This window comes from Gallus gallus, chromosome 7, assembly GCF_016699485.2.
Source record: "Gallus gallus isolate bGalGal1 chromosome 7, bGalGal1.mat.broiler.GRCg7b, whole genome shotgun sequence".
Classification (NCBI taxonomy): Eukaryota; Metazoa; Chordata; class Aves; order Galliformes; family Phasianidae; genus Gallus; species Gallus gallus.
This window is the reverse complement of record NC_052538.1, coordinates 8,479,230-8,489,499: the sequence shown is the minus strand read 5'-3', so window position 1 is coordinate 8,489,499 and position 10,270 is coordinate 8,479,230. Positions and strand designations below refer to the sequence as shown.

The 10,270-nt window shown below is 38.1% G+C and overlaps 1 long non-coding RNA gene across 3 annotated transcripts in view; it reads left to right on the top strand.

Moving 5' to 3' along the window:
- Positions 1-1,578: 1,578 nt before the first annotated feature.
- LOC107053802 overlaps positions 1,579-10,270 on the top strand; it is a 200,866-nt gene continuing 192,174 nt past the window's right edge. Inside the window, exons 1-2 of one of the 3 annotated variants that reach the window (XR_006939861.1) lie at positions 1,579-1,638; positions 1,842-2,020. This is a non-coding gene — a long non-coding RNA (uncharacterized LOC107053802). Of the gene's footprint in view, positions 2,021-10,270 lie in introns of all 3 variants that reach the window. The other 2 variants (XR_005861503.2, XR_005861502.2) reach the window with 2 other exon arrangements.

The following is a 10,270-nucleotide window of genomic DNA, read 5'->3' as shown; positions in this document are numbered from 1 at the left end:
TGCTTTGTTACTGCTTACACATCATGAGTTTATGGCATCATCCATTGCTGCAGAAAGTGATTCCTGCATAAACCATAAAAAACATTCAATTAGTCATTAAAACTTTACTCCCTAAAATCTGATGCACAGAGATACATTTCTATCAGTACCCTGGATGACACGATAAATTATCCTCTCATAAAGAGTGTGGATGATTTTAAAATGGAGGGGATGATTTACACGATGGATGGCAGAGGCTGAACTTCCCAGGAACAAGAGCAAGCTTAAAGGACTGGGCTGGCGGGAACCAAGACACAACATTCTTGTTTCTCAGTTTATCTTCTGAACGTTTGTTAGGTGCTTTATACCCAAAGTGTATCTGATGTATGTGGAAGGATGGCAGCAGTCCAGCTTTATCATCATGCCTAAACTTCAAGTATTCAGCAGAGCACCTCATCAACATTTAAATTCCTTTTATAACAAAGCAGAACACATTGTTTTCAAATTTGATTTCTTATCCTTTTCATATACATTGTCCTGATGGCAGCACAATTTTGTCTGCAACTGTAAAATGAAAACAAGATGTTTCATGATAACAAAAACAATATCCACCACATCAGGAGAGTTAGCATTTCTTTCCCCAGAAAAAGAGTGTCTTAAGAAAAGCCAGCCAGGCTGCTCAGTCAGTTTATTCCAAACAAAACGTCTCTATTTTTTTTTTCTCTAGTTAAATATATAGCTAAATTTAGTATTTTACTAAAGAGATTAAGATTTGATGCCCACATTTGAAGGCCACTGAGAGACCCGTGGTCTAATATTTTTTAATGCTATTTCCTGAAGCAACTGTGAATGCTCTTCCAGGAATCAATTTTTGGGGATATACAGTCAACTCATTTTCATTGCAACCCATTCCAGCCATTAAGCAGCATAATTTCAGCTACCATGGAAATGCTGATTAAATCTACAGGCTTTATTTTGCCTTTTTAGCTACGCCTTGACAACTAATTGCTGGTTTGGTTAGGCTTCAGAGGGGCATTGAATTTTCAGAACAGAAATGCAGTGAAACTGTGTTCCGGAACGGCATGGATCATTCTCACCCACCCTCACTGCTTGCTAAACGGTACATCAATATTCACAGCTCCTTTTTTTCTCCTGTGATTCCAAGGTACCAACGGAATCCAGTCTAGATGCACACAGTGAAAGGTAGCATGCACCTCTCTCACCAGCCGTTGCCTGCTGAAGGACTCCAGACTTCACTTCAAAGAAGATTCTCTGTTAAAATGGCTGCATACTAGCAGGTGTGCCCCCTAGCCTGTGCGTGGTGCCCGGGCACAGACGTGCTATGAGGGCGGCTGCAGCAGCTGCTGTGACCAGTGGCTGAGACCTGCGCTCTGGCCAGCTCCCAGCTGGCTCCACAGGGCCTATCGCCTCCAGGTGTGGCACATCGGTGCAAATCTTTCTAAGGGCTAAATACCTCAAATAGGGGTGAGGAGAAAAGTATGAGGCTGGAGCTCTGAGGTGGTGGATAGTAGTGCTGGTGCTACCTCTGAGGAGGAGCCTCGCGCTGTGAGTGTGAGTATGTGGGTGGAGCTGCGGCGCGATGGAAGGAGGAGCGCGCGAAAGTAGAGGACGCGCCTGACGATGGCGGAGGGGTGACAGGTACGGCCGAGTGCTGACCCAGCCTGGAGCTCTGCATGGAGCTGGGAGTAAAATGCCGCCGAAGTGAGCAAAAAGGGAGGGAGGAAGAATTTGCTTTGTCTACGATGGTAAATTCTGAGGAATCTCCCTGTTTATATTTTAATGCCCTTTTTTTTTAATTTATCCTTTTCAACTTTATTTTGCTACCTGCTCTGCCGAGTAAGGGTGGGTGCGCGGCTGTGCATGAGGCGCGGGCTTTGTTCTCGCTGCTCTGCTGGCCCTTCCCACAGGCGGGGTCAGCATCCAGAACGTTCCTTGTGGGGGAGGAGGATTGCAACGCCTGCAGGAAAGCTGCGCTGCAAGAAGTGTTCTCTTCTGTAATCGTCTTTCTATTGTGCAACTGGTATGTTTAGTTTAAGTTTTGAAACAAGTGTTTTTCTTGGGATAGAAGTTTGTATTTTTTATCTCCTGCCTTCTGTCACGAATCTTCCTCTTGAGTTTGAGAAAGTATTCCTTTTTAAACCGTTATTCGAGTGTTTTTTGATTTCTTTTGTGTTTTTGTTTGGCTGTGTGTAGGTGGGATGCAAAGCTAAGATCAGTAACAACTTCTCTATTGTGGTGACAGTGAAATATCTTAAGCACTGCTCTGAAAACATTTCTATTTTGCTGTACCTTTCTCTTCTCCTCTTGAAAGCATGTGAAGCAGCTCCATAACGCTTCTGAGAAGTGCAGTTGTATTCAGGACTTCATATTTCCCTAAACTTTTCTCATTATTGGATCAGCTTATCATCTCAGAATTCTATGTGCTATGTATTCACTGCTAGTACAGAAAGAGGTGTGGAAGGGTGGAGTTTTTTTCCTGCTTTAAATGGTTTCCCTTAGAAGTCTGTTGGCCACTTGAGTGGATTCAGTCTTGAGCAACGTCTGTTGTTGCTCAGATTGTTTGGATTTATGTGGAATAATTTGAGAATTTCTCCAAGATGCTGTTGGCCAGCAAGGGAGTGCCAAAGGCTTTAAGATATTCGGGGATGTGTCAGATCACTAGAACTGTAGTTCTAGTCAACAGGTCAAATGCTTTGATGGATTCAGTCTCCCTGTGTTAAAGCCAAAACTGGTGAGGTCCTCAAATACAGTGGCTACTCTACCATCCTGAGTATAATTTCTGTATCTATTTCTTCCTGGTGTACTGTAGGTGTCTTTACGTTGTATTTAGCATTGTCTCAATTTTGTGTATGATTTTTGTGTACTAAGTATGACATACAAAACAGGTTGGCATTTTTATATTGCTCTGTAGTGTTGCTCTAAAATAGTGAGTAAGTGTTAGTTAAACCTCAGACCTATCGAAGATGAAAAGACACATAAATTTTAAGATGCTCATTCCAAGGTTATATAAAATTGGTGGACAACCAGAGTGAATAATGTAGCAATACTGTCTTCCAGTCAAAGCATCGTTCTTCTTCAAAGCAAAATAGAAAGCCTTTTTACATCTCACATGATGATATGGGTAGTTTACAACATCGAAATGTTGCTGCTGTTGTTGTTTCTTTGTACTTCTGGTGAGGACTGGTGCAAGAGAATGTGGTTCGACCCTGACATAGAATAAAAAAGACAGCCATAGCTGGATACAACAGAAAGTGAGTAGAAGCAAGTATTTCCACAGTCTTACAAATGGTATCTGATAGATATAAAGCAGCAGTTATTTCCCCTTCAGCAACACTTCAAACCCTCTGGTCATGGTGTGGTCATGTTAGTTGAATTGTTATGTAATCTTAAGTGCTGTGTACAATGCTCTTACCCTTAACACCCATTCATTTTCTGAAATGGAACCTGCATATTACAGTAAAGTTGAAAGGCATATTGTCTGTTCTGAAACATGCAAATAATACCCTTTAGAACTGAGAGGAATTAAGCACACTTATTGAGAGGAGAATATATCCTGAAGTCTAATCTGTCTAGCTCCTTTCCCAACAATAAATTACATTTTATCTGGATTGATGTTATTTTTGCCAATAGGTATTGTGAAATCTAATACAATGATAATGCAGTGCAACAAAAATTAAAGCTGTTTTTTGATGGAATTTCATTTTGCATTTCTAAAGGCCTTGTAGATCTTTAAGCTGCCATATGTAATAGATCTGTTCCTGAAGCCGGTGTATTTGTGGATGAGCTAAGTACTGCTTACTAAATCCCCACATATGAACTCCTATAAGAAATTTAATTTGCAAAACACAAACTGGAAAATATTGTGAGTGTAGGTAGCTGTCTCTAAGACTGTTCTTTTAAGAAGATCATTGGTATATTTATATCAAGGAAAGGAATTTGGATAGTGGGAAAGATTAGATTGAAAACAGTGATATAGGTGCATTTATAAATAACTGATGTAACAAATACAGATGCTGTAGCAGCACAAACCACTCGTACACAAGAATCCCTGACTATTGAATTATGCTTCCGTATACATTTGCATTATAGCTCAGCTAAATGACACTTATGTGTTCTGTTTGGCTTTACTTGCTAGTTGTGGTGTTTCTCTGGCAGAGATAAACTGCTCTAGAATGACCACATCATGAGACAGCTGAAATCCTTTTCTAGGTGGTCTCACCACATTTACCTCTTCTTTATGCAAACCAGCTATTTCTTTTACATGGTTTTAAAGATTTCATATTGAAGGTATTCACGTGTGGGTGGGACGAGATGAGCTGAAGTAGGTTTTTAATTTTTTTTTCTGGGGGGTAAATTGAATGTTTATTAATGTGGTTATTCTTTTCCTGAACACCACAGACATGGATATACTAATCATTTGTTTTACAGAAGGCTTTTTATGCATGTTTAAGTAACTTGGTTTGTTTGTTTACAAATGCTTATAAACTATTACTGGTATTTCCTATCTGATCTGGACAGTTCCAAATGTTTGTTGTAATGGGTAGGAAGTAGGTCTTGACTGTTTCATTGCCCTTACTTTATTTTCCCTAGCTCGTGTAGGTTTTTTGGAGATCAAAGCTAAAAGTTGGGCAGTGTGTTCCAGCCAAAAGTGCCAGTTCTATAGGAGAAGACTGTCTGAGAGAGTCAAAGGTCAATTTCATCTCTCTACAGAGGATATTTGGCTCTTCTCAACAGCATAAAATTATTGACTCTTGTTCATCATTGATGCATAACAAAGCTCACATTCATTTCAATAGAAGTGCTAAGTACCTGATCCACATCCTACATTTGCATAGCCAATTATTTCTGCTTAGGTACAAAAATTTGTCTTTGTCCCTACTGAATAAACATCCTATGCTTTTCATCTGCATTCCTGTTTGTGAATTTTATTTGAATTCCTAGATTGTCCTCCAGCTCATTTGCAGTCCCTGCCAGCTTTGCTTATCTGCAGATTTAAAAACTCTGAGATTTTACAATTCTATACGGAAGACAAAGGTCTCAGAACTTGGTACATATCTAAATCTTATGATGGTGTAATTGGGAAATGTAGTAAATGCTTAAATACTGGACTTTTTAACTGGGATCCTGAGTTGTGTAATTCTAGGTGATCTGGGCATTTGGGGACTACATTAGTTTAATGATGAAAGTAGAAAAACACTTGTTCTGTAATGCCTGTGCTTTATCATTGGTTAAGCAACTGGTAAACTAGGACTGATTTCTTGAAAGAAAAGAAGAATGCAATATTACCAAAATGAGAGGTTGTACCATAAGCATACAGGTGAAAACCTGTGATAAACTATTTTTCACATTAAATGGAATTAATTATGGAAGTACTTGAAATTTAAATTGTAATGCTTCAGGTTGGATTTTTATGTTGTAGAATACACTGCTGCTGTTATGGTGAAGATAAGCTCTGGAGGATGCCAGTAACTGTTTGTTACTATTCCCTGTTGGAAGTGATCATCTCAGTGCCCAAGGAATGTTACTGGAGCATCTCTGCTCTTTGAGTGTTGAGTCAGCTGTGCTAGCTGGAGACACATTCTGTGGGTTATAAAAGGTCTGCAGCAGGATGGCTACTGTTTCCAGCGGGAGTTTTTATTTTTAATGAATAGTATGAATGAAAATTGGAGAGCTGAATGCGTTTCATGTTTCCTTTTACCTCTGTGTTTTGTAGCTCAGTGCTTAAAGTTGATTTCTAGTAGCCCAGGCTGTGACACAGAAAACCCCTGCAGTCCCTCTGAGTTATGTAACTAGTTTATTGTGGGTTGAGTTTAAAATGCTCAGAGTTTTTATGTGACAAATAAGGAAAAGACAAATTCAGGATATCCTAAGTACTTTAAGAGTTGAAGATGAGCTGAACTATTAGCCAGAAATTCCACACTTTGTGTAGTGACACTTTGTGTAGTGATATTTTACAACTATCCATACGGTCACCATGAAGGGCAGTCTGCAGTGCTCCTGAGATGTCAGTTAACAGACATTGCACCTAGCAATCCTTCCCGCACTCCTGTGACAAACTGGTAAGGATGGGTTCTTCACCAATCAAGTTCAAATAAATTGTTACTGACAGTAATGTTATTTAACTATCCTGAAGCACAGTGAAAAAGGTTGTTAAATAGACTTTGTTGTGATAAACTTGTATCATTTAGTCTAAATTGCTTTTTGGCATGTGCTTTTTTGTGAGGAAGCAAATAATACTCAGTTATATATCCAGTTCCATTCTAGATTCTTGAATGTTGCTGCCTTCTGTAGTTTGGAAACCTTTTGAAAAGGTGAATTGTAGTTTTGAGCTAGAATGTCTGCACATCAAGAATTACTGTGGTTTATGAATACTATAAGGAAGGAACTGTGGCTTCAAGGAACTGTAATTATTCATGTGAATGCTAATAATTGTTTTGCTACTGATACAGTCTACAAGATTATGGTGGCTCTTGACTAGATTCATTGCATTAACTAACACTCCTGATGTACACCAGAAATATATTAGAGTCACTCAACACACCCCAATTCCAAAGTACGCACTAGTTTGTTCTCTTAATCCAGAATGCGAACAATGCTGACACCTAAGACTAAAGTCCCACATGTACGGCAGTATTTGAAAACTAAAGAACTTAGGCCATAAAGTCAAATATTCGTTTTTAAATTGTATGTCATGAAGACAGGCATTTGAAATACTTCAGAATGTTATCTAGGCTAAAATTAGTTCAGTTATGCCATTCAACAGTTCACAACTTGTCACAGTTCAATTCCTACAAGAAAATGTAATGCACATGGCAAGTGAGGTGTGGAGAAGATGATTATCATAAACACTGCTGCACTTTTCCTCATTTTGTACACACAGCGTTATTTGGACTTGTAGAACTTTTCAGAATGTCACTTGTTGATACTGCAAGACATTATATTGTTAAATATAAGCAGAGCTGTAGCTATCTTTTTCAAGTCTTTAGCAATATCATTAAATGTGGTGGAAGTTGTTTTAAGTCTTGTAAACCGTTAGTGATGGTGCACAGATACAGGAGTAAAAGGCACCTTTTTCTTCATCTCAGCTAAATGTATGGAAGGCTTCGTTAATGGTTGAGTTTCTTATCAGCTGTAAATTGAAACTAAGCTGGGAATCATGGAGGAAGTTTAAGGAGGATGGGAAAAGATTTATGCCTTCCATAAGGAAATGGAAGAGTAACAGTGCTGTTATGGATGGTTGTTTATTTTTGGTATTACCTTGCTTTTCTTGTGTATCAAGATGAGTCTTGTGCACCAAAAAAATCTTGAAAACATTTTCATAAAAATTAGGGGAAAGCGTTAGTAGCATATGAGAGGCTGTGCTTGAAAAAGAAGGGAAATACAGATGGTGTATGGTGACATTTAACACTTAGCTGGAAGGAAGAATCAGTAATAGGAGTGTTTGTGTCTGTCTTCAGTGCCTGAAAGCAGTAGAAAACAAGCATTTTGAGTCATGTTTAATCATCAGCAAGGAATCCAACTTTTACTTTTCAGAATTTTTTAGTTATAATTGAAAGTGTGTTTTCTTGTGTCTGTCTTGGTTTAAAAAAAAAAATTGTTCCATAATATGGAATATAAATCCTTTTAGAAGAGGTCACTTTATTTTTCTTTTTTTCAAGGGCTTTGGACTGCTTGGTACGTTTCTAAAGTACTCATACTACTACCTTAATAAGATGATCTTCTTATGCCCTCAGTTCAGTTGTGAATAGCTGTTGGTCACCCAACCCATTAGCTAAGGCAAAACACACAGCAATTCCGCTTGACATACTTAATGAGAATTCTGAGCCTGTTTAATTTATCAGCCTTTAACATTAGAATACTTCAGCTAAGCTTCTGGGTTATGAATGTTATGTGCCGATTCTTTTGACAATACATAATGATCCTCATCATTGTGAAGCCTGTGAATAGAATAACCTAATCAATTCATTAAGACCAGAGAGGTCTGAATGCACTGACAATGCCATTGTTTACACTCTGAATGTCAGAGACAGAATTCATTTCTGGTGTGGTACCATAAACTTTAATATGGTAGCTCCATGAATACTTTCAACCTAAGCTAAACAAGTTATTTCTCTTGAGGAATGCTGAAATGCTACCCTGGTGCTCTTTTCTTTTCTTTTCTTTTTTTTTTTTTTTAAGTAATTATCCTTCTGATCAAGGTTTACATTACAGGAGATTTATAGAGACTGAGTTGTGCATGTGATTTTTATGGTTTTTGAATTGCTTTTAAGTGCAGATATGGATAATGTTGATATCTTTGCGGCTTGATGGAATTGTGGCTGTGTATGTCTCAGTATGACTTCAGATTGATATATTTTTCTGGAGTGATACATGTGATGAAATTGCATTAAGTCTGAGGATGTACTTTGAACCCAGAGAACATGACTGAAGTCATTTTGCTTGTTTTAAAGTCTTCCTGCTCTTGCAAATGAAATGATGAGATATTCAGAAAAGCTATACTGGCCAACTCAATCTAATACTCTAAGGGATGCCGTCCTGTCAGGGACTAATCAGAGCAGTTAAATTAGGTTCATGTGCTTAATTTCTTTTAAAGAATTGGTTCTCTCAGTGATGGTTGAGAAGCTTGACTACTACCAAGCTAGCTTATGCCACTGTAGTTCTGTCATGTGGCATTTCCTACTGTGAGCTATAGTTGTAATTTAAGACGTGAGTTGGCAAAGACCTATGTAAGGCTCCAGACCAGGACAGCATTGTGATTATTTGTTCACTTAGTTGTTTTAGGACACTTATTTGTCAACTTTTTTTGAGGCTGCTGTGTAGTTCTGCCCAAGGTTGCAGTAATAAACTTGGATAACTTGCAGCACTTACCTACAAGTGTTTACTTAGATAAACATCTTGTAGTATTAAATGGAAACTACTAGTCATTATAAAGATTTAAATTAAATGTGAGTAGGTCAATCCTGAGCTTGGAATACCTAATATTGCAATACAGCATTTGGAGATGCAATTCATAAATTTTTGTGATGTGTGGGAGTTTTCCTTATAGGAAAAGGATCATGCAACTTCAACAGCTTTATTTGTCTTAGGAGATTAATGAGAGTTAGTCCTGTTTCTTTGAAAAGTACTATTTTTTAAGATACTCTTCCATGAAGCTTAAACTTTTCCATATGTTTCTCTGAAAACATAGTCTATGGAGCTCTGCTGGTTTCTGTGCCAGTGTAGAGAAATGGAAAACATTGAAGGCTGGTGGTTCTTGATTGAGTCTATTTTGTTTTAGCACTTATGCCAGGTACAGTGCAAGTCCTGGACTATTGGATTCCATACCACATTCAGTTAAAATTGACCGTATGGTTGCTGAAGTCATGCTTATGGTAGCTCCTTTCTCATTGTAATTGGAGATAGTTGAGAGAATTTGGAAACTCTTGAAATATTGCTCTGTATTTCAGAGCAATAACTACTTGTATGAGACAGTCTGTTTGCATCAATAAGCAACTTCCTACACGAATCACTAAATTTGTGACTTAGTTGAGTTACTTAACCAAGCCAGTGAACTCTTCCAATGAACTAACACAATCTTCCTTGTTCTCTACTGTTGAAATTATCTAGGCTGGACTGCACTTTACACTTACAGGTATGTAAAATCATACTGCTTATATGTGAGAACATAAGGCAACAAATTCATGGTGCTGCTGCTCACCTTCCTCAGTTACTGCTGGAGGTGTTAGTAATGACATGTATTTATTCCTTAACCTCAAAGCATTCAAGTTTCAATGTCTTTCCTTTAACACAAACAAAATATGAAACAAGCAAACAAATGAACAAAAAAAACCTCTCAGCAGTGATTGCCATATTTCCTAGGAATCTGCAGACTTAGTGAGGAAGTGCTGTTTTCCAAGCTTTCACAACTTAGTTTTTGTTATTGTACATTATCTGTGTGTTCTGTCTCATTACACAGAGTATGAGGAATCAAAGCATGGTCAATCTATTTCCATGTTACAAGAATTACTGTTTTTGCCAGTTTTTGTAGAAAGCAAGAATTGTGGGGAAAAATGGTACAAGCAACAGGTATTCCAAAATGGGACTATTCAGGGTAACCCATAAATTTTGTCATCAACTTGTTGCCTACATTGTAATCCTAGATCTTTACAGGTTACTGTGTATGGTATAAACTTGGAATACATAGAGCATATGTGTAAGGTACGTATAGGAAGACTGGAGTTGGATGCAGTTTTTTCAGTGGTCACAGATGATCATGAAACACCTTTGGAAC